Source organism: Haemorhous mexicanus, chromosome 6 (genome assembly GCF_027477595.1).
Source record: "Haemorhous mexicanus isolate bHaeMex1 chromosome 6, bHaeMex1.pri, whole genome shotgun sequence".
NCBI classification, from domain to species: Eukaryota; Metazoa; Chordata; class Aves; order Passeriformes; family Fringillidae; genus Haemorhous; species Haemorhous mexicanus.
The window spans coordinates 46045351-46071571 of record NC_082346.1 but is presented as its reverse complement, the minus strand read 5'-3'; positions in this window follow the sequence as shown (position 1 = coordinate 46071571).

The following is a 26221-nucleotide window of genomic DNA, read 5'->3' as shown; positions in this document are numbered from 1 at the left end:
CATTATTCAGACAAAAGTAATTTGTCTTTGCTTTGAATCACCTAGAAAGACAGAACCACTTCCTCAGGTAGAATTTAGCTGACCATGCACTGCTTTTCCTGCTTTCTCATTTCTCTTCTGTTCACCACCTCCCAGTATTTTCAAAGTTTTGCAAAGAAAACTCCTAGCATAAACTGCTGTGTTCCAAATGAGACAGAAACCTTATAACCAGAAAAAGTGTTAGAATCTTATCTCTGGCACTGACATGCATCTAACAAAAGGAAATTAACTGGATGGACAGCTATCATTGCCTCACTTCCCAGCTGCTTTTTGACTGCTAGGCTGCCCACGAATCAGTGTTTTAAAGTCACTTCAAGTGTTTGCTTCAAGTGTTTGCATCAAGTGTTTGCATCTAGACATGACATTGACTGCAGCGTTTCAAAGTCACAGTCATAGATGAAGCTCTGATCATCTCTCAGAGGTATATCCCACTGCAGACACAGAATTCAGCTGCAAATTTCTATGTAGAATCTGTAGAAGATAAGCAAATGTTTCCAAAGATTTTCTCAGGAAGCCAAATATTAATTTCTGAGTTCAAAGCAGGATGGCACTTAGTACAAATAAACTACTTCTTCCCTATTGTCATTCTCAAGAAACACAGAGACATTTAGGACAGTGTATGCAAGAACTGTATCTGCATCAAGCTGACATTCAGCATGGAAACAGTTCAGGCCACATTGTTAAGTCTGACAATTGAAAACCTGTGTCTTTTAAAGGAATTGATCTTTAAATAATTTAGGAACCTCAGCCCTGCAGCTGCTACAATTGGCAGCCCAATCAGACCCACCTACAGTACCTGCAGTGCTAAGGATAAATGTTAATTCTTTCCCTTGTTCTCTATATGCCTGTGCTTTATACTCTTATCACCCAAACAGAGCATTGAATATATTAAAAAAAAAAAAAAAAAAAAAAAAAGCAAACCTGAACATTATACATTAGGAAGGAAGTGAAATAGGAATCTGAGCATGAAGCCCATATACACTCCTGCAAAAAGCCAATTTGTCTCCAGGCCACCTGAATCAGCCTTTATGTAAGTAGTCTGATGACTTCATGAGCAGTAGCATGCTGTTGTCTGCACATTCTTCACGCTCCAAAGAAGGATGTCATACTTTTTATCCCACTTTTTAACAATTACACAGAAGAAGTGAGTTTTTATGGAGCGCTTTCCACTACATTTGGGTCAGTTCTGAGGCAGTTTTTTAAATTGCTCTCTGCTGACTTCTTTCCATCTCAAGGGAACGTTACATTAATACACCCTTCTAAAGAGATCATTTGGATAAAAAAATAGATATAGGTTGGTTAGAAAATGTATTTTAAAGGGCTGGAAATTCAAATCAGGACTTGCACACAGGTCCTGTCAAGATCCAGATTCACTGAGTGTTGCTCAGTCAGAGATGCATAAAGCAGTTCCTATGATGAAAGGCCAGCCAGTTACACTTGTGAGAACTACTCACCTGCTAGGGGAAGAACACAGCTGCTGAGAAGCAAAACAGGGCTGTAGGGGACCATGAAGGAGGAAGAGCTGGTCAGAATACTGTACTGCTAAACTCGAGTCATAAGCTGAGATCCTCAGCTCTGAAGGTTTTATGCTGTAAAAAAGGTTCAGCACAGTGGAACAGTACCCTGGTAGCTGTAGTCCCAGTCAGAGAAAGATTTCTGTAGTACAGCTGCCTGATGTCCAATTAAAACACTGTAGCCAATCATGTTAGGGCTAGGCTTGGAAAAAAGCTTGTTCCCTAGGCAGAATCTCCATGCTTAAAAAGCAGTGCTAGAAAACTTGCAGAGGCGTAAGCTGTTCTCCATGAGGTATTGTTTATCAACTCAAACCTGAGAAGTTAAAAAAGGGAAGGAGAGTTTCAAAGAGAACGTGTATAACCCCACAGTGTTTGCCTGAGGTCAATCAGCATGTGAGTGTCAGATTTGTCAGCAGAAGTCTCTGCACTGTTTGACACCAATGGCAGCTGCTTTTCAGCAGAGCAGCCATGGCTGCAATGCCAGGTTTTGCTCCAAGTCAGGAAAGAGCTGGGCACCCCCAGCACCAATTATCTTCCTCCACACCCCTAGCTCAGGGAGAATTCCTTCCCCTTAATATCTCTCTACCATAATGATTTATAAAACACCAGTGAGAGATGAAGCTCAGCCAACACCAGAAAGCTCTTATGGGGGAATTGTAATGTATTAAATGCAGCTCACAACTGCAAGGCTTTTAAATGATGGTAGCATTTGTTTTGGGACTTTTGCCTGGAATTGTAGAAGATCTTTTAATAAATGTGCTAAATAAGATGCATAATTTAGCTTCTTCTCAGCAGAATGCTGGCTGGCTGCCAGACCCACTCTCAGGTTTGACTCAATGTCAGGGCTGCCCGCTGGCCCAGTACAAATAGACTCATTAAAAAATGGTTTCTGCTGTGTGCTCAGGCTCTATTTCTCCCACTAATGGCTCAGTTTATGCCTCCCCCTCTTGAATAAATAGAGGAGCAGCTTCCAGAGAGGAAAATATTCTTCTGTACACACATTCCACAGATATGAATGCAGGCAACATGCTGGGAGGTGTAGAAAAGCAGAAGAGAAATGGCTGGCCCTTGCAGCAAAAGGAAGTAATTTAAAGTAGTTACATAGCGTGGACTCTGAGTGATCACGATATTTATTAATCATAATAGAGACAGTTCATTGCCAAGATTTGGTCTCCATTTCCATTGTGGTAGACACACCCAGAGCCCACTCCACAGGCAGAACCTGACATCTGAACAAACAGCACGGACAAAGCCAAGATAAGAAAAAATTACCAAAGGAGGCAGGTACCCAAGGGAAAGACTCACGTGCCTCTGTTCTCAAGTCCCATTAAGCCTTGTTTCTTCTCTTGATTCAAGAGGGCTTGTGACTATTATCAAACCTAATAGAGTTTTTCAGTCACTCATTTTCAGATTTGCTCTACTAAATTTCCTTTCAGATGTGCTTTCTGCTTAATAGCAAAAATAATGGCACAGGGAAAACTGGCTTTTTGACTTATTTATATTAGAACAGCAAAAAATCCCGCTTTATACTCTACCTGGACTTCTGGCAACATCTAATAACATTACTGGAGGTGGGGGATAGGGGTGATATTTAAAGCTTTTGGGTTTTTCCAGTGGATTGCAAAAGGCTGATCCTTGCCCTGGAGAACACAACATTAGCAACATGTTTTGTATGCTGACTCTGATAATATATCTTGTTCTAAAAGAGAATGTAAATGCAAAGGCTTAAACAGTCGCAAAACACTTCCATCTCTTCAGCAAAACTAAAAACTGTATAACCTCTAAAATTATGTTTCTGTTAACTCTGCAAGCACTGGTAACTCCTGAAATGGCCTTTAAACACACAAATTCAAAACTCTGGTGAAAAAAAAGTAAAATCAGTCTCCAATCTCACCCACTTTCTATTATTTGTAAGAGTCATGTTTGGCCAGATAACTGAAGGCACTGCACACCCACACAGCAAAATAGTTTCCACATTTAACTCAGTGGCTGTATTTCACAACAGTGGATCAGATCTCTAACTGTGAAGCTACAAAAATGTCACCATCCCACCCTCTCTGGCCCAGCAAATCATGTCTTCTTTTCTTCTCTCACCAATGATCAGAAGCACCTGCTGTGTCTTCCCACATTGCTGCCTCCTGGAGCAGCCTCTATCCCCACATTCCCCCCACTAGATTAGTTCAAAGAAAAGGTAGCACATGAAATTAAAATGATGTTTTATTATGTTTTGGTTTTGAGCAGCATAGTAAGAATTATAGTAAGACTTATCAAGCAGAAACACAGATAGACATCCCTCACCTTTCAGATATTTAGTGTTTCCTTGTTACTCACTCTGGACTATGCTCCATCACCCAGACTATGCTCTGAGGTGCCTAATTTTCTTTGAGTTCCTGCAAAGAATCCAGGAACCCAAACCAGACATCTGCCCACAATAATTTTAGGTTCTAGGTGTCATTAATGCAGTGACACCTGGAGTCAGTGACAGAACAGGGGTACTTCTTCATGCTTAAGCTCTCTTGCTCCACTCAAGCTTGCAGTGATATTGCAACATGCCGAATTTCAGAGTTGGAATCTTTGATTCTATATTTTAAAACATTGCATAGAGCTTTTAAAAGCTCTGCAGTTTAAATCTAGTATACCTGAATCACCACCCTATCAATTCCACTCTGAGAGCATTACAGATCCATTGAACTAATCTAACACCAGACTGAAAGAGCCCCTAGATTCTTAGGATATTTCTTCTGCAGCTATACATCTCCCAAGCATACACTGTTTATCCACAATCCATTTCCCAGGCCTCCATTACCTCTCTCATATACCTTAACCTTTTCTGAAAACATACTGCTTAATACTGCTTCTGTATTTTCTTAATATAGAAAGGCTTTATTTTAGTTTTAAAAAGAGGCTGAATGGTCATACCCACTTATCATTAGCACATTTCAATTACATCTGACCTTCTTCTAAATGGGCTCAGAGGAGCTGAACCCCATCTAGTCTATAAAAAAAATCAAACCCACAACATGCTATTAGGGTAGTTATAGACAATGGCTATGAAGAAGATGTTAAGAAACTTATTTATTTTTTCTAGGTTTGTTTTTGATGTAGAGCATATGATGAGAGCAAGTGTATTTACAAAGACTTATAAATGTATATGGGATGACAGACTAGTGGGTATATAGCAGGGAATAGATGTTCTGCACCTTGTTCACTGTACATTGTAATGTCTTTGCCAGTTCCATACAGCTAAAATAGAAAAATTTCAGAACAAAATCTTCAGGAGTGAGGTAGTGTTTTATTAGAACTGGTGAGCTATCTTGGTGAATCAAAGAAATCGAAATAATGCATAGCTTGAGGCTATCATCTCTCAAAATACAGTGTTGCCAACTCCAGATAGCCCATTTTAGTCCTGGAGAACTGATAGTCATCATACAATTGAGTAAAATACTTTACCCTTTTAATGTATGTAAAAATGTTCAAAATTTCTATAAATTCTTCTTGATTCCTGTATAGTTCAAATTAAGACTTTAAACTCTCTGCTGACTGGAATTCTGCCACCACAAAAGCTTGTCTGTGTGCTTTCAGGTACCAATACTTCATTTTAAGAATATATAGTACATAGTTTCCCAATTAGATGTTACACCAAAATCAATGGAGTCCTTCTTTGCAGCAATATAGTAAAGCAATATTCCAAAGCCTTATTGATTTTAAAAGGGCTTTGCTAGCACAGAAATACCTATTTGTGTGAAATATTTTGTTGGAGCAGAGACTGGAGCTTTGAAAAGGTCTAAAAGGAAATTACTTTCCTCTAAGGGTTATATGCATTTGTGGGGAGTGCAAAGGATGTTTTGTAGCTCGAGTGTTACTGCTGCAGCTATCTTATCCCATTTGTCACTGAGAATTACAAGCATTATTGACAGAAATACACAGTGTTCCATAACTAGGATTTCAAAGCTGAGCATACAAAAGAGAGTCAGGCTTATCTGATGTGTGCCCAAATGTCTCCAATCCTCAATATGCTAAACTTGCCTCCTTCATTCTCTCCTCCAAGGGATGTAGTCTTTGAGTCAAGTTGTAGAAAAATTCCCTCTCGTCCAAGTTGCATCAAATTATCCACAGTGATTCAGAGAGAAAAAAATTATACTTCTGCTGTGCCAGCATCTGGAAAGCAGCCTGATTGGCAAGACTAAAGAGCAGTGTAATTGCATGTTCAAACACTTCAACTCTGCCCTTCCATATGGAATAAACATTCAGTTAAGAGCAAACAGCAAAAATTCCCTCTGAGGGAGATGTTGAAAGATTGGCCTTCACCAGTGTTAGATATCCAGGGTAAAAATTGTGTAGGTTTGAAAGCCCATAGTCTTACAAAGCTTTTAGATTCAGAGAGGCTGAGTTTGAACTATTTAATGAGATATATGTGCTAGCTGAATAGACTGAACATGATGGTACATACTCAAGTATTCAGAGAAATAATTTACAGCCAGAAAACCTGCAAAGTCTTTTTTGTTGCAAGGGCATCCTGGGACAAGTCCAAAGAGAACAGAGCAACAGCAAGGCACTTTATTTTGCCGAATACTATAACATAGTCATAGGAAATCCGGAGTTGCACAGCATAAAAATCCCTCATCATACCCTCATCTCTGATTAGTAGGAAATGAATGACAGCAGTGGAGCTACTCAGTCTAATTATCAGTTTTGCTGAATTTCTAATAAGCTCTTAAAATCTAATTTTGGAAGCAGGAGTGTTTTCTCCTGCAGGGAATGGCTGATAGAAATGAGTGAGATTTCGGTTTGTCAGGTCTGGTCATTTCTCTGGCATTTAAGTCCTCAGTGAATCAGTAGGTTGGGGATAGAGCAGAATTTGTGTAAACTCTAATGCACTTTACCATTATTTTCGTTAGCTTTCTAGGGATACAAACCACTTCCACGTCTGAACATGGCCCTGCCATTTCCAAGCTCCCCTGCTAAGGCAGGTATTTATGGGAATGACTCCATCCCCTCATTCATGCCTGGGAGACTGGGAGACAGACTGGCCATCAAATAATTTCTGACAGCCTCTCTGTGGTAACAGTGAAGATCAGAACCTTGACTTACATAGCAAATTAATGTTTCATTAAGCTTTAGGAACCATTCAGAAACTATTTTAAGTATGCATTCATAATTACACTTGCTGTAGCAACAGGAATTAGGCTTCTGGCTGTTCTTAGCTCTAATTTCTCTTCCCTCAGGCTATACTTCATCACTGTGCTAGCATGAAAAAGCACCAAGCCTCTCCTCTGACCAGCACTGAGCCTCTCCCCTGGCCAGCATGGGTCTTGGAGAGATGTGTCGGGGGACACAAACCAGTTAATAACTGCTGATATGGACAATTTTCTGAAGGCTATTTGTGAACTCATTCACTGTTAAAAGTGATAGTTTATTACAAGGAAATCTGAGATTCCATGACCAAAGGGGAGATCAGGTGGCTGGCTCCTTCCAGAACATATATATCTCCTTTGGTTATTAGATCATAGGAAATCAGGGAAAGAAGTGTTGGATTAAAGCTCTGTAAGTGTTATTCAAATCCAAATTCAAGAAAGGTATGGGAGGAAAAGGAAAAGGAAAAGGAAAAGGAAAAGGAAAAGGAAAAGGAAAAGGAAAAGGAAAAGGAGCAAGGTTTCAAAATCTTCTCCTTTTTCCCTCTTCTTTTTCTTATATTTTGTAAAACTGCCCAGCACACTCAGCAGAGTTCTGAGATTGCAGTCCTTGGGCTAAAGAGAGTGCAAGAATAGGAGGAAGAACCTCCAGGGCAGGCCAGGCCATTTTTCAGTCTAAACTGGCAACTCATGGTGAGCTCTGAATTGTTCAGTATTAATGGAGAAATAGTGGATAAAGACCTGTATGCAAGAGGTACTGTTTATGTTTCTAAAGGCATATCTCAAAAGGGATGACATTAGAGTATTACAAGGATGAACCTGACTAGAACAGCCATGACCAATGCATTACAGTCACTGAGAAACATATTAATTGGCACTTGCTCATGTTGCCTCATGTCATGAAAGAACCTTACTCATGGCTTCACTGTGTGCAAGTGACAAGCTGAACCAGACTGCACCTGACTTAGAGTTTTGCATGGAAGATGTAGCCAAGCAGCAGAACGCTGATGAAAAATTAACTTATAAGTTAGACTAAATACATTTTCTTCATTGATGAGAGTAATTACCTCTTACATAAAATTAGAAGTGAGTGGGAAGAGGGATTGCAACCCTGAAAAGAAAAATGCTGATTACAAAATATTTTCTCTTCCAAAATATTTCAGTTTGGTAATTGCAAGTTATCATTTTTTGGTACTTTACTATAATTAAAATTGACTTTTACAAGTGGAATAAGTATTTAAGAAGTAAAATGGAAACCTTTTCATCTGAAAATCCCAGAAGAGGTATTTGAAAATTTTAATATCTATTTTTAGGAACATGTGAACCAGAACAAGCAATTTTCCCCTTCTCAGTCTCAGCAAATTTCTGTTTTAAGAATCTCTCCATTATTACAGATACAAGGGAGAAGATAGACATCTGAAGACTTCAAATCACCTCAAGGAAACATTATAAAAATCCATCTTGATAATATGTACCTTCCCACAGGGAGAGAGAAAGCATATATAGGAGTCTCTGTGCTTCTTTCAGCACGCTGCCTTTTTTAGGTCAACGTCAGATACTGGGTGTTGCCCTATGGTAAGTCTGTGCCTACTGTATCTCAAGAGCTAAGTGACTTTTTTTTGCCTCTTACTATATTTTTGTAGCTCTGAAAAAGAAGGGCATCACTTCCTCCTTATTCCTTTGTTCCTTGTGCCAGCCAGACTCTCAGGGAAGTTTGTTGCCTTCCTGAGGTCCAGATTAAGTTAAAACCATCTCACTGCATCCAGCTCTCAGATCCTCAGCACAGCAAAGACCTGTTGGAGCAGGTCCAGAAGAAGGGCAGAAATATTAGCACAGGGCTTTCCTCTCCTATGAGAAAAGACTCAGCTGGGGTCACTCAGCCTGGAGAAGAGAAAGCTTTAGAGGCATCTTATTACAGCTTTTAATTAATTTCATTAATTTAAGGGGGCCTATAAGAAAGACAGAGACAAGTTTTTTAGCAGGGCCTGTTGAGATAGTATAAAGTGCAATGGTCTAAACAAAAAGAGGGCAGATTTAGACTAGCTATAAGGAAATGCTTTTTATGATGAGGAGGGTGAAACACTGGCACGGGGTTGCCCGGTAAGGCAGCAGATGCTCCTTTCCTGCCAACATTCTAGGACATGCTGGACAAGGCTGTGGGCAGCCTGGTATAGAAGACCTTTAAAAGGTCCCTTTCAACCCAAAATATTCTATTTGGAGCAATCTAGAGGCTTGTGTCTGACTCTGTCTCCTGGTGGAATTAAAGAGTCTGATGTCTTCAGTCTACAGACAGCAGCTAGAGGGAAACTGTAGCAAAGACTCTTGGTGAGGAGAAGAACCTATTGAACCTATTGGAAAAGTATTTGAAAAGTATTTTTTAATTTCATATGTGAATTTTTTTTACTATCTTTTTTTTTACCCTGGCCACTACCATCTGGAAGCAGGGCTGTGTCAGCTCCTAAGCTATGTTGCTCTGGCAACTTCTAAAACAGTTTTATTGTCAATTACACTGTCTCTACAAGATTTTGACTTTTTGATGCTTCTCAGAACCAAAGTTCCAAATCATCCAGGATTTCATTAATTTTAGTTTATTGCAGCAGTGAAAGCAAAATGGTATTATTTTATTGGACTTCTAAGACTATAGAAAGCTAAAGTACTGTGGTGTTTTAATGATCCTAAAAGCTTCAAAGCTGCTGTTTCACATTACAACTGTCTTCCCCTCACTTCATCCTCACAGTCAAACTACCTGTTTTATTTTTCACTTTGAAATACAGCAATCACTGAGGGACACAAGCTGAAGATTTCTCTTAAAAGGAACTGATAGGGATATGAAATGAGGACAGAGGTATAAATATAAAATAGGTATTTTTCAGAATTTTCTAGACTTACAACTTATATAGAAATGAAGCGGTGTGGCTGCAAAGAAAACCTCCCTACCTCTCTCCTCTTTCATGATCATATAGCTTTTTCTAGAATTTTGAAGTATTACTGATTAAACACTTTAAAATCTTAACTAAAATTGGAAATAACAGATGTGAGCAGCTCTGAAAAAAAAATAAACAAACCAAAAACAGAGTGGCTGAAAAACTTGGGAATCAGAAATGAAAGGGAAGTCTTGGGAATGAAGGGAAGATGAAACTTGGGAATGAAGGGATAAGAAACTCCTATGTTTTACTTTTTCATTCTAGGAGATATTGGCCAGTAGTTCAGGTATGTATCTTTGCTTTTCAGTATACCCGTTTTTGAAAATTCTTCTAACAGACAAAAAAAGAGGGACAGTGGTGTTAAAGCTATTCCAGTTTTCCCTCCTTTAGAAGTATGGTTCCCATTGGAAAACCAGACCTTCATTTTAAGTACCTATCTCTCTCCAGACATTAAATCTGGGGCCCTGGATGCTCAGTGTGGTCAAACACACACCAAACAGGGCAGCCATTCAAAGATCAGCTCTTCTCTCATTTGATATGAGAACTGTATCTCTGAGAACTCCTGTTGTGTTTCTGTAAGCATGCCTGAGAATGCCTGTCCAAGCCCAGCCCTAAAGTGATGTTTGCCTCCTGAAGCCTGAAAAGCCCTTTTTTCAATCTGTCCCTTTCTCTGTGACCAATGCAGGTTTAATGCATGAAGAGAGGGACGTCAGATGCATCAGTAATTGGGAAGCAGAATATTTAGAGAGTTCAGAGACTTGTGAAATTAAAGGGCAGCTGAATGGGGTTTTCAGTACTGGAAGCTTGAACTGCATTGTAGGATCTTAAATTTCATTTTGATGCCTTAATCTTATTCTGGACATTGATATCTGAAAAAAAAAAAAAAAAGATTTACACTAAAACACTAAGCATAAAATTTAAAGCATTAAACACAATATAGTGGATAGCAAACAGATGCTATAAGAACAGCAGCACTAAATTTAGTAAAAGGGGAAGGAACAGATATCTTTATTTAAAATCAGTCCTGTCTGACTGATTAATGCATTTCTTAGGTGAGCTGAAAATAAGAAATGTATGCATCTAAAATACAAATTAATCAGCACTGCACCACTGTTCTCTATACCGTATTAATTAATTACACCACATGACGGATGCAGATTTAATCACTCTGTCTGAAGGATTTGGGTACAGAAAGCAGTAGAGAAAAGCTGCATTATACAAAATTTATGACTGTTCTACAATCACTTAAACTGTTGAAATATTCCATGAGATGCTTTTTCTGACAGATCTTGGGGAAAGTCTTCAGCAATAATTAGCAAAATTTGCATGTGTAGTCATTGATTTATTTCAATGCAGCATTTTCAGTGGGCTTAATTAGGAGCTGTTAGCATTATGACTGGTAAGTTAAAAAGTACAGTGAGATGCTTCGTAAGATAGAAAGAGATCTCTGTCTAGATATGCCAGCACAACCTTTATTTGCTATAAAACTGATTTTATTCCAGAGTGTAACAAGGAAAATAAAACTTTTCAAAAAAGTCACTTGAAAATCTTCAGGTTTTCCTATGCCTTTTACAAAGAATCTAAATTCCATACCATTCCACCTGTGAAAAATGCTACACACTGAAAGGACTCCTTCAAAATTGTTTTCTAGATCTGGATGGTAGGTCAGTCCTTTTACTTAGCTCTCTTTCCAGTCCTATCTCCTACTCTGTGCCTAGGTTTTTTATAGGAGTAGGAGTTCTAGGTTAAGAGTCAATAATTTATACTTTTTATGGATTTCTTCATTTCTTCTTTTATATGCAACAAATCCATGACCATTTGTTACTGAGTAGCACAGTAGCCATTTCTTGCCTCACATCATGTTTAGTTCCACTCCTACTACTTCAGCAAATCAATTTTGTATCACTTGAACTCAAATCCTGATTTTTATCTGAAAAGGATTTAGGAAACTTTGATCAAAGAAAACCTGTGATAGTGATGGACTTGCATTTGAATGTATTCATTCTCTCCATTTGTGCCTCTAGAAAATATCCTAAGCAAAGGCATTAACAATGAAAATTTCTTGTCTATTTGTTCAAATATTTTTCCTGGTTTCTGGCTGGCTGAAAAAACTTCTCATTATACTACTGAGTAATGAGAGAGTCTTCAAAACAGATCTTAAACTACTTTCTGAAGGTGGAGAGATGCAATAAACTTCACTGAAGAGCTGAAAATGAGCCCCTAATGATTTGTAATATATTCTCCCATATTAGGCTCTGTCTTTATTTGCTGCCACTGAATAGAGTCTGCAGCTGAAATGAAAAACAGGAATGTAAGAAAGAAAAGGACACATATGCAGAAATTTTGCATTATAGAGCAAGGAGTTGTTAGCTTCTTCATCTGTTATTTCAGTGATTGCATTTAGGATACAGTATTTAGCCCCAAACTGCCTAACACAAAGACCTGAAAGAACAAAGAGAACCCAGGAAAAGATGAAAACTAAACATATAGAGAGACTTATTTAAACATAGTGATATGACAAATGAACTAATATTGGTGTTGTTTTATCGGAACAACAAAAAAGTTTTATTATATATCAGTCACAGGCAAAAATACTCTAAAGAATATGCTGACAAGCCCTCCTTTTTCCCCATTTCTGACTTGACAAGCAGATCATGATTTTGTGGAATTAATTTGCTATTCAAGCTTTTTTTCAAGTTAAATATAATGGCTCATCCACAACTACTTATCTGTAAGGATTTGCTATTTGAAATTCCAGCTGTGCTCTGCAGATTTGATAGGCTGCAGCAAATAACATGGCATGTGTTTGTTCCTAGGAGGATGCCTGTAACATCTCTGCTGGCAAGTTTGTCTATTAAAGTATTTTTGGAAAGCAGGCACAAAAGGGCCAACAGCAATGACAGAAGATTGTGTTCAGACATGCAGAGCATGTTTTCAGGGGATAGTTCTATTTCAGGAGCCCATCTTCAAGCAAAAATATCCCTTAGGTCAGGGAAGTGTCAGACAGCTGGCACACTAAGAACAGAAGGACCTGAATGTTAACCTGCCAGTGGCAGAAAGGCCCATATGGCTGAGATGGAAAGGGTAACAGGTACTGGTCACAGAGTTATCAGCCATATGGCAACTGAAATTGACAAGAGACAGTGCATGAGCATCAATAACAAACACTCCAAGTGTTGGGATAGGGACTCCTTTACAGACTACAAATAAAAGTTAAATTAAGCAAAGCAAAACTAGATAGGACAGGAAGAGTGTAAAAACTTGCTATTTACAGGGCTAAGGAATTAGCATTAGGAATGGTGTCAGTGCCATCACTTCAGAAACTCAGAGGAGACACGTATTGCAAGGAAATACCCCTTTTTATTAATTGTGAGATGGATGGGCAAGAGATAATGAAGTATTTGTGTACCAGATTTGTATTCAGGTACTCAAAAGAATCAATACTTACAGATTTTGTTTTTAGGCATCTCTCTATTCTTGTTACAGAGTGCGAAATTTGCATGCGGGGAGTGTGTTTAAATAACTTGCAGCTCATTTCCATTTAGAATGTCTGTTTAAATACCAGTTTGACCTCTGGCTGTCCTTGGTGTTGGATAATATGTGTAAAATGGTCACCAAAAATTGTCTGTGAAGCACAAGTTGAAAGGAGCATACTGAATTTCCTTAGGTTTTCTACCTGATTGTTTTGTTTTCTCCTTCAGGATGTCAAAGGGAGAGAAGATATAGGCAGCAAATCAATAAGGCAGAGAAGAATCAGGATATTTACCACAGAAGATGAGGGAAAGGAAAGCTGGGTGACTCATTTCATCATGGAAAATATGCACTTTCTGATCACCTTCCTGGAACCAAGAATGCAATACTCTATTTGGTGCTTAGATACCATGCTGAAGAAGTAAATGCAGTCTTAAGTAGCTCAGATCTAAGTGAAGTTTTGTACAAAAACTGAAGGTTTGCTACCACAGAAAGTGATGTGCTGTTTCTTCTATCATTATTTATGATAAAGATTTGTTTTATTTAATGCAGATTTCCCCTGAAACACTGGAAACCAGAACATAACTGGAGGAATTGAGAAGTGACTATGTCCATGAATAGAAAGTGAAATTCTGTGGGCCATGTAACTCATGAAAAGTAAATAATTTTTTTGTTTCTTTTGGTTCATTTGGGGATTTCTTAATTCTTTTTTTTTACTTTTTTTTAATATTCTCCTTTATTTAAATTCCTCTAGCTTTGAGGGTTTTTTAATACAAGGCACATATCAAAGATAAATTCAACACTATCTTGCAGTATAATGGTAGACATGTAAGACTGCCTCTGTCCCACCCAGTGCTACATACAGTACTGTGTAACATAGAAAACTTGTGTTAAGGTTCCAAACATTTCAAATGCAGTGCAGAACTCTCACTCTTCACAATATCCCATTTAAAGTTTCGTTGAGACATAAAGATTTTTTGCCCACAGGAATCAACACCTTCATTAAAAAGTAGAACTAAATCGCAAATTTTCCTATGTGAGGCAAATCATTAACCTTTGCCAAATCATTACCTCAAGAGATAATGATCAGAGATCTTGCAGAAAATGTAACTAATAAAAAAAGCTCTCAAAATTAGTATGAAGAACAAACGTGGTCTGCCTCCCAGCTAAGGGACTGCTCGTGTCCCTGGAGAAACCAAGTGTCTATGGACTTAAAAGAAGGTCAGGTGAAGAAAAAGAGGATTATTCTAATCTACTAAACCCCCAAGCACTGGTCATCCTAAACTCAGCAGTGACGTTAAAGTGGAAATTTTATCTTGATATCAAATAAACTCTAGGTTACATTAATCAGACTACAATTCAATTAAAAATAATAAAACTTTTCACTGATTATTCAGTAACTAACCTGAATTTGCCTAGTTACATAAGAAAGTTAATGGCTTAATACAGGAAGCAAATGCCCCTTGCTTGTCTATTGACTTAACTGTTCACTTCTGATTTTCTCTTTTATTGGTCTATAAATATGTATATAAATATTGAATTAATTTACAGGAGTATTGTGAAGATAAATACATGCTAGTAGAGTCCACCAGGTAAAACATATTTTATGTTCTCTTACCTCCTGGCAATTGCATGAGCTTTATGAATTTGCAGGTAAAATCACTGTGATTTTATCACTTTGTGTAATCCTTCTATAAATTATTTATAAGAATCCAGTAATATGACACTTTGTTTCATTATATAACACCATAAATAATCAAATAAAGTATAAACTTATTATGTGCATCAGAATCAAGCAAATTGGACCAAATACCTACCACTGTCACAAAGGCTCAGGAAAGAATTTCTTTCTAACAGATTATGATTTCTGGTTTCAGAACAGTGTCACAATGGCCTTTTCCTGCTAATTAATTAACTCAAGGAATAGGGGCTATAGTCTCAAGAAAAAAACAACAGCCCCAGCAGCCTGTCTCATTTATTATGTACTTTTTGTTACTCCACCTGTCAGTTCTTGAGGGAGAAAAATAAGTGAAAATTAAGCCATTCATAAAAGATAGGTCAATACTTCTCAGTAATTCCACAGGCTGTTATTGGATCCTCTGGGGAGCACTGTGCAATTTCTCCCATACTCCATCTACTTGATGAACCCCTGTCTCTCCTGTGTTTAGAGTCAGTCACAGCATGTAGGGTGACTGCAGCCAGGTATAAGCTGGGCACCTGGAGCCTCCCTTCTCAATACAGTATAGGACTGCTCTGTGCAGTGCTGATGAGGCTAAAGGCAGCAACAGCCATCCTCCACATGGGCTCATGTCTCAATGAACCCTCATAAGTAGAAAACAGCCACAGCCAGGAATATGCTATGTGTTTATAGGAAACCAGGAGTGAATTTTAAGGTAATGTTAATTGCTGAGGTGTCTGACATTTCTGGTTTAAGCAAATCATCTTCAGCAGTTATTAGCAGGACAATATCTTGCACACTTAGAAACTGCACACATCATTTGTAAATCTGCACAATACAAAATAAAACTTTGCTAATGACCCAAGCTTAAGAAACATGTGTTTCCACCTTTTCTAGCTCTGACTCCTCTTCCTCGACTAAGACCCTGGCACATGGCTTTTCTCCATTTTGTACATGGCAGCCTCAACAAGACAATGACATGGGCAATGTGACACTGATGTCAATGAGACATGAAGATATGGGCTTCTTTCCTCCATTTACTGCAACACTGAAATGTATTTCTACCTTCTGCTTTTGTATTGTTGGGCCTTTTCACAGGTAAATCTAAAAAAATACATGAAAATGACTGCTCTACTGCCAAACCCCTCTTGCTAACAGAAAACAGTGACCATGAAGTCACTGCATTATTGAGTCTGTTAAAAAAGCATTTGTGTAATCAATAACTGCAAATCTTTCAAGCTCTTTGAATTGGGCCAAGTAGTTTTCTGTGAGTGTTTTAGTATTTGCTATAGCTACAAATGAGGAAATTTCAATTTGGGGTTATTCACACATTCAAGGGGTTAAGCTGGGACTTATTGGACTGAAGACTATCTAATTCTTCTGATAAGCTTCATGAGGTCTTTATTCCCAGACTGGATAAATACTTACATACTTCTGCATCAAAGACTAGCATTAACAAATTTAACATTAATTTTCTTTTAAAGCTTTTACATGTAATGGGTTTTGCATGTAATACCTCAGTTCCTTCATGATGTGAATCTTCAAGATACTCCCTGAAAGGCACACACGTAGGGGAGCATGTGAACAGTGAGTGCACTCAAAAACTAACTGAATACTGGCAGGCAATTCCTATGGTATTTTGCTGCTATGTATATGGTAGAAAAGGATGTAGTCAGGAAAAGAATAAGGCAGAATAAAACCAAAGGAAGTATCAAATGCTGGAGAGTCACATTGATGGATTGAAACAGAATGGCCTGAACTTAAAAAATAAACCTAATGATCAGATAGAAGATGCATAATTATACTGAAATCCTACAGCTAGAGCAAAACAACTAAAGAAAATTTAAAAATCCAGGAGACTTGTTCTGAAAAATGTAACTTCTAGGAATGGCTTCATAGCACATTGAAATTGCAAGTGTTATGTTGCATGTCTAGCCTCTCCCAATTTCAGGTGTCTCTCCCTTATTTATTTGCCAAATTATTTTATTTTACTCTCAGAATTTGATTCAATGCTACATCAACAGGTAATATATAATTAAGAGTGCAATCAATGTCAATATTGAAATAAATAAACTCATTAATGATAAAGAGCATCTAATGGTATGAATATGGAATTAGGATGGAAATTGAGACATTCAGTAGAATTTAAGAGATGATAATAATACGCAAAAAAGGTTGAAAGGAAGATCCAGAGGCCAGATATTCCATCCACAATAAGAGGAAGAATCTTGTCCTCTTCACTGACTGGCCTCCATTGAAAAGACAGTTTTCCCACAGAATTTCATAAGAATTTTAAAAGTAAACTTCTAATTCCATATTGTCCTGAAGATCTTCAAAAAATTTTGAAGAAATAAAACTAAGATTATCTGAGCTGATAAAGATAAAATTTTAGCCATTTGTTCACATTTTGTTAAATGATTAATTTTTTAACTGATCTCCATCAAGTTGTCCTGTTTAGCTCTGGTTAATTCCCTCATTACTAAGGCATGACACTGAAAATGCTTGCTCTTCTTATATCTTTTCCACAATGTAGAACATCTCCAATACAATAATGTATAAAAAAACCTGATGCTTTAGAAATCACTAAGTTCCAAAATGAATGAACCTTTTGGTCAGAAACAAGTAGCAATAAGGCTTGAAAATTATTTCCTTTTTCCTGTTGCCTACAAAATTCACCCTGTACTCAGGAACAATTTTCCAAATCTATCTGCTATCCAGCCATCTAAATTTCTAAGTGAAAATGCATGTTTTTACCAAAGAACATTTCTGTGGTTCTAATGTTTCATCAAAAGCACCTTGAATTTCATTGCATCTGTGTGTTAAATGTTATCAAACTTGAAATATGTCTACCCCAAATGATCAGAACCACTATCATCCTAGAGATTGAACCTCCCTGACTTTTTTAATTCAGCACCTTTTGGTACTTTTCTATGTCCTCTGTGTAGGTATATATTTTACTGTTGTACTGTATTTTTTCTATTTTTACAGAAAATGTCCATTTTTAAGGTTTTAAGGTACACAGAACTGTCTATCCATTCTAAGTAATCAAACCAGTTCTGAGCTAATGTTCTCAGGAGTAAACAACCAAATTAAGGTGAAAGTTATTCTCTCTGTATGGAAGAAGCTAGTTCAATCTTCTTCAAAACAGCTGTGAAATGACTACACAAGGTGTTTAAGAATCAAAAATAAATAAGACCACAGACAGGGCTATGTTGGAAGTAAACAGAATCAGAGAATCATCAAATAGAATATGATAGAAGATAGAAGTGCACTTGTGCAGAGAAATGCACAATACACACACACCAACCTAAAGACAAACTCTGCCCACCAAAGCCATGTTCTATCAAACAGATTGCTTCTTTGAAGAAAGTTCTTGTTAGGTAGACAGAATCATACCATAAGCCATATACATTCTGCTCCAGGAAGATGTGTAGAAAGTCAGACTATAACCTATCCTGGATGAAGGTCATAACATGAATCCCTTCTTCAAATTCTCTTTTCTGCTCTTCAAATTCTCGTCTTCCTTTTCACGAAGGCTCAGAAACAAATTTCTGTACACCCCCATACAAAAAACAGCGCCAGACTGCAAGTAAGCAAGAATTGCAAGATCCTATAATGCTTCTCTCACACTCACAACAAAGTATGTTCACCTTTCCCCATTTCACAGGACACCCAGAATGTAACCCACTTCCTTCAGTGCATTACATAGCATCATAGAAACTCTGCAGGTGAAATGAAACAACTGCTTATACAGCAGAATAAACTTTCTCAGAGCAATAAGTCAGAAATAGCCCTTTACAGGGAGGGTAATACTCTTCTCAAATCAAACATCTCATCTAGCCTCTCAGTCTCGGATGTTTCTATACACAGTGGCAACAGGAATGTGCAAAACACCCTCAAAAGACAAGACTAGGAATGAAAATCCATGACTACTAGTGTACACGTGCCTTGGTTTTAAATAGTGGGTTTAAGCCACCAGCTGGGTCCATGTCCAGAGGCAGATGATACAGTAGTACATCTGATGGGAAAACTGAGGAACTGAGTTGCATTCTGATATCAGAGTGACAGGGTATCATGTTTATCATCTACAAGAAAGGCGAGATTTGTTCAAACATTTGTAACATTCCTAAATTGACTGACCTGGATGGCTTTCAGTGCCCAAGATTTTCAGTGAGCAGCAAGGACCAGATGCTGCACAAGGAAAGGTGAGCCAGCAGTCAAGTATGATAATGAAGTCTGTGGGAGCAGTGTCCTGAACACCAAGAGGGCAGGATGCAGAGCAGTGATTTCAGCTCTGAAGAGACAATGATCAAGAGTGATCAGTGTCAGACACAGCACAGTGACAACTGAGCAAATCTGCAGCAGCCAGGCAGGTCCAAGGCCAAGCCAGGAAGCCAAACCCACAGGTCCAGGTCAGACTTGCAGAGGTGAGAGAGTTGGCAGAGTCATAGTTGCTACACAGATCTGGTGTGGCATGGGCAGAGGCAGCACTAAAGTCTCAGCTAAAAGAAGCTCCCAAGAGAAAAATATGACAGCCCTCACTTCCAGGTCTATTTGCAACAGCTCTTAGAAGCTACATTCACCAGCTGAATTCCTAGAAGGGGGACAGTCTCCAGGACCTAACAGTCTGAACATAATCAGTGGCTTCCAAAACCATAAATGTCAATTAGTAACCATTTCTAAGCACTGGATAAATGTCAAAGAATGGAGAACTGCAACTAAAATCTCAATAACCAGAGAGGGAATTTTTGACCAAGAAGTCTCAGATATCCTCACTGAAAAACTATAATACTATGATATAAAGATTTTTGAACAGAAATATGGAGTTGTTTTGAGAAGACAGGATTTATTACACAAAATTTCTGCTTCCTCTAAGTTTTACTAGGTTGGTTGCCTAAGGGCAAACGAATTACTATAATATAATTGGAGTTTTTGTCAGCATTTGATTTAGCACTGCAAGAAATTTGTTTTAATGTAAGATATTCTAAATCTCACTTTCAGAAGTAAACTTAATATTATAAAGCCTTGCACATCTGCTTAAATAATATTAAAGAAATATATATGAGTAAAATTTCTTCCTCCAAGATAGCTGGGTTTTTCTTTGATATTTTTTTGAGAAATAAATGCAAAAATGTGGAGAAGACCCATATATGATGCACTTCAACTAACGTTACTTGGTCAAAAATTTTTTTAAATATATTTTGTCTCTCCTTTTTGAAAGATTATGTATTTTCTTTTTTCACTTTCATTTGTTTCACAGTTTTTCAGATGGATATATGATATAGTCACCTCACTGTCACTGCCTTATTTTTAACTCACTCTGGCAGGTACTCATCACAGTCATGCAAGAGAGGCATTTGTTTTCACAGCACCCCTTTGAGACATTCAGTCTGTAGCCATGCACAGTACAATATCATTTTTTACCACTCAGGAAGGCTGGAATTCAAGCTAATAAGACCAGTTGCAGTAAATATTTTGCAGTAAAGATACTTCCAGGCTAGCATATAGATATCATTGTTGAGTGAGAAAGATGCAAATAAAAAGCCATTCTCATTCAATCAATAAATGAGGTCATGAGGGAGAGTTAAGCTGTGCCTCACTAGCAGTCCACCTGGTTCAATATCCTGCTTCTGGAAAGAGCCCACACTTGATACTTCAAAAGAATAAAAGGCTATTTACAGAGCCCATTATTTTGAGACAGAAGACTCTTTTCTGACCTGTTTAAACAACATACTTACAGAGGGATGCTGATCTCAGCGTGAGCAAAGGGCAAGGTTCAAAATGCTTCAGGAGTTGCTTGTTCCAACTGAAATACATTGTTCTACTGTCTGGTTTTGGGGTTTTTTTTTACCATTTCAAATACTTATAATGCTCATATAATGAGGCATTGCAGCAAATGACTGCAGCTCCTACTGGAAAAAGCAGTGAGTGTCAGCAACCAGAAAGCCTTAGAGGCTCATCACTCTTCTCTGCTTTCAGCCATATTGGTCTGGCACACAAATTAGCACACTCCAAACTGCAAGCTTGGTCTTGTCAACATATCAAACTGGAGTGCTAATCATTAATAACTTCTTCTGAGACAATATTGACAGCTGCTTTGCTTTATTACCAATGCCATCTGTGCCCAGCAACCCACAGCCTACTTTCTACTACTCCTTAGCTTGCACTCCAAATGCTTTTCAGGCTGCAAGAAGCAGAATGGAAATAACAGCTTGAGCTTCTTAAGAAATATCACCAGCCAACTCAGGGAGCCCAAAAGATAAGGAATAATATGATTGTAGCCTACTGAGATTTCATCATAAGCCAGCTTTATGAATAACAAGCTGCCAGATGCCTTTTCCTACTACTGATCACTTCCACTGTTTCTGAAAATCAATATTATGCACTTGATGTTCAACTGGTCTTTTTCTATTCTGAGCAGTTCTAAAGCCTCAGTGAGATTGATTAGCAGATAACAGTATCTGAGGCACTTCTGAATCTCCTTATTACAGTCAAAATACTATTGCTTTGGTCATAAACTTTTCTTAACATCCAAAGACTGAAAAAATGCTATAAAAAGGCAGCTCACAGTCTTCTGCTGGGCCACTTGAAGATTTTTCATTTGTGAGTTGCCCAGGTGTTTACACTTCAGTACAGAATTAATAATAAGACCTTTCCTTGCTAACCAAAGTGCATTCCTGTGAACATATGAAAAAAATTAGATTTCAGAGGTAAATTTAGCTTAAGTCATCAAAGGCAATCCAATTTCAAACAGACACCTACCAAAATTATTTACAAACTTGTAACGTAAAAGAACTGGGAGTGTTCATTCAAGCCCTTCTTGTGGGTCAGCTTAACTGGGGTGAAAATGCTAAGATAAAATATATAAATAGACAGATATTTGATTGTTATGTAGTAACAATTTAAAAAAAGAAGGGAAAACCAAAGATTTTCAAAAGATCCACAGATAAACTTTAAGTGTGGATGTCTTTTAAAGTACATATCCTTTTGATTTTTCTATAGTGCTGTTTTGGGCAGAGGTAGAACAAGCCCAGAGGTCTACCATTTTCTTTGGACAAATTGTCTTTTGTCTAAGTGAATTTTATCATTTGAAATTTTTAAGTCAGAGAAAAGAAAAATATAAACTGTGGGTTTTTTCACACGTATGTATATATGCATGTAAATGTAAAAATTCAAGTGTAACTTCAGTCCAAAGCAGAAAGGTCTGGAACAGATGGCTGAAAGTCTTTGGAATGTCAGTTGAAAAGAGCCTGTCAGTGGCAGACAATGATACCTTCACTGAAAAATAAAGGCAAAACTCTACAACAAAGAAGGAGTTTAGGTAACTTGTTAAGAGCACTTGCTAGAGAAAGAGGTGAGTGCTTCCGTAGTGCAGAAGATACATTTTTAACTATCTGAGGAAGGGACTGGGAACTCAAAAAGCTTGTCTGCTCTTACCAACCCGTCACAGATTTAGTAAAATACCCTATCTCTGCAGAACTCACCTCTATTAGAGCTCTAGAAACCATAGGTTCAGCAGCCTCACATTGCCATGCAAGGGTCACAAGTCAGCAAGAAGAAAGGGGCTTCAGAAGGCTGATTAGAAGCTGTCACTTCACGGTAAGGGTTTTGCAGGCCTGTGGCAGCTGGGCTGACAAAAGTTAACAATAATTACTGCAAATTGAGTGTATGTCATTATCTCATACAGATGACTTGCCAGGACTGATAACATGCTGACAAATCCAACACAAAACTTTTTTAGCTTGAATAGTGGAGGTTGGCATCGGTGGTGTGCAGCGCTCAGTGAATGACCGCAATGGCCCTAAGGGCATTGCTCATTGTGCTTCCTCAGCACACTTGACCCCTGACTGTTCCATCAGTAGTCAGCAGAAAGAAGACTGATCACAGTGACCCAGCCTCCTGTGGTATCGCAGAACCAACCTCAATAGAAACAGAATCTACTAGAGGATTATAGTGCTTTCAAAACTGGATGGTGTGGCTCTACCCATCTGTAACAAGACTGAATCCTACAAAATCAACGTCTGCCTCGTGTTACCCAGGCTCTCTGGATCACAATAGGGGATGTTATGAAGAGGGAACACACAAGAGGAAACCAACCTATCTGATAAGAGCTAACAGCCTATCAGGGCACAAAGCATGCCCAGGAGCTACTCCTCTCCAACCCTAATCTGGGATTCCACAGGACACTGCAGCTGCAGGGGAACAGTGTGAGACCTGGCAGGTCCACGTTGAAAAAGGAGTAGAAGAAAGGCTCTTTTTCATTTAGTCATTACTCTGTCTGTCACACTGACACCGCTCTCTTGGATCATGTTTTCAATACCACACACGCAGTAATAAATGGTTCCTTTTAATTTTATAGGTTAAATCCAGGGAGCATTTGATGTTATCTCTCAATTCTCCATCCCTTTTAGCAATTCAGAGCAATTCAATTTAGTAATTCAGAACATTAAAAATATTTCAAACCAGCTTTCTTTCTCCAGGAACTAAAAGAATGAAAACAAATTTAATTGAATATTACAAAAATACTGAGAACACTCAGGTATAAGGACTGAAAAATCCATCATTAAGTAGAATTCAAATTAAGAGAGTGATTAACATATTAATAACCAGATAGAAATCTTAAGGATAAGGGTTTTGGTATTATTGCTATCCTTGCTTTGATCTATTCTAAATACAGGAAGCTTTATTTATGAATTCTCTGATGTACATACATTTAGTTACATTTCCACTAAGTTATCCCTTTATTTCATTACGTTTGCAGCCTCAGATCGAGCAATTATCCTCTCCCTTCAGGCACAATTTTAATGTCAAAATAAAAGGCTGTATCAATGGTCTTCAGGACTTAAAATCTGTCTTTGGAAATTATATTGTATGCCATGTATGGAAAAGAGAGTGTTAACTGTATCTGTATCTAGTCTAGCCCAAATGGTGTGTTAAGGATGTGTTTATTGAACTTGAAACGTGCCAAAGCAGGCTGGCATAAGGTCCTACACCGGTTGTCAGATAGAACAAACTGAACTGCAGAGATAGAAAAGGTATTTTCTTTTTCTTTTCATTTTAGGTAAAAATACAAAGCCCTTTGACCCAATTCAATTTTTACTTCAGAAACAGCAGCTGAAAGAATTTCCAGGCTTTGCTGGAGAACATTTGAGGAGGCCGTGAAAGTCAGACTGTCTTGGTTAACAAATACTGGATCAAATAGTGACTGAATAACCTCCAAGTCACTAGGAGGGATCTCTTCCCTATACATATGTGTTCTTTAATGTATAGAAAATGTGAATGTAGGCAAATTGACTTAATACCAGTACATGATAAACCTGAAGGTATCAGACCTGACCTCTCCCAGGGAACTCCCTATACCTGACATTTTGAATATCTACTATCTTTGAGGCTGCTTAAACCTGGACTCTGCTCAGAGTGCTTAGGAACTCCTCCTATCACTCTGGAAGCTGATGCAGATTCTTCTAGGAAAGTACCCAGTGTCATCTGGCCTGCTGGCAATCAGCCATGTAATACCCCTCTGAGAGCAGATGGATTCGATGGAAGCTGCTTGTCTAGGCAGAGCCTGGAGCTGATGTGAACAACATCCAAGTGCCTCCTGGAGTAGTGTGCCCTGGGAATTTGCTCTGGCTTGCTCAAGAGGCAGCCCTGACAGCATACCCAGTAACAAATTCAGCCAAAAATTATATGGGTCATTACTTGATACGAATGTGTGCTTGGTCTTAGGGACAGAAATGTGTCAGTGCAGTGACTACTCTGAGAGGCTGTATCCTCTCATTCTTCCAGCAGTTTTGGGCTTGCTGAAATCTCCTGGGCTGTGTCACATAGTAGATGAAAATATAATAATGATAGAAAGGGAAGGGATCTGGAAGGAATCTGAAAACGATACCTAATTCAAAGCAGAAGTAACTAGTTTCCAGTTCTATAGATTTCACAGTCATCTTTCCATTGCTTTGCTTTCCATTATTCTTACAAATAGAAATCCTCTACTACTGCCTAAATTCTTCACCCTTTCTCACCATATATGCTAGTCATTACATGACTGTATTTTAAAAATTTTAAGTATTTTTAATTTTCCCAAGTAGACTTTCTCTCTGACCAGAACCTTTTGGTCAAGTGACAGAACAGGGCTGGAAAGGGTAAATCCACTCCACATTTAAGAGCACTAGGTCAATCTCATGAGGAGTGACAAGGTGAACTACCAAGGATCAGTTACCTCACTGTTTTTGTCTAAGCTGTAATAAAGATTTCTGTGGAACCCTACTGATTACAGCCATAGCAGAAAAGTCCTTCTTACATCATACACTGCTTTATTATGTGCAAGAATGGCAATGGCTTGCTGTTTGTTCCAGCTTGCCAGTGCACCTACAATTTGTAACTCTTCATGTAAAGGCTCTGAAATTCCTGGTCTAGAAAGAGCTTTACAGCCACCTCCCCCATAGTCTGTGCCATTAATGTGTCTATCACAGAACTGCCACCAAAAAATAAACCTAATGCAAATGCTCATATGTAACTCCATCAAACTTTGCTACCATTTGATTACTGTTTGGTGGTGAAATCACTAGGCATTGCTGAGGCTGGAGATACTGAAACACAAAACACAGGCATATCTAAGTGCAGGTACAAAATACCTGAGCTGTTTCCAAGCACATACCCACCTGCAGAAGCTGACCAATTTTCTGTACTAAGACTATGATAAAAGAAAACAACAACAACAAACAAACAAACCCAAACAAACAACAACAACAAAAAAAAAAAAAAAAAAAAAAAAAACAACCATGCCTATCATGAAAGTAAATCATTCCCAAACAAAATTTAAATGTTACTGTTAATCTGCTTCAAAGTCAAAGGAATCATATTAAATGGTCTTCATTTAGGAACAGAAGCTGTACACAGACATCTGGGAAAATGACTACATGGAAGCAGTTTTATGCCAAGATCTTCTGCTTATTTCCACTGGCATAGTGGCCTTTCTGGTCAGAATGCCAAGTCTGCCATAATCAGCAGAGTTAAGGGCTCTCAGTGCTTCAAAAGATTGGGATCTAATTGCTGCAAATTTAGTTAATGCCAAGGGAGAAAGACAGGCATCAAGATTTGGGCCTTTGCCCCAAAAGAGAAGTGCAAATAACATCCATAATCATTAGACAGTTGTCAAGAGAGTGCTGAGAACTGGGCTGTACAGAAGCCTGCCTGAAAATTTGATGAACTAAAAAAATTAATGAGCTTTGGGTTCAAAAGGTTTCCTTTGATGTGCATCAAGCATTTTCATGAAATACAAGTAACTACATAAATGTGCTATTTAGCAATAATGGGTCATATCAGAGTTGGATATCCCTTGATCTCCTGTTGAGATGACAGCATGCCCCACACACTTCTGCCAACACAAAACAAGTGTTAGCAGATTTACTCTTAATGAGCTCATCACACCAAAGTACCAGTTAAAAGGAGTAGGTCACAGATTAT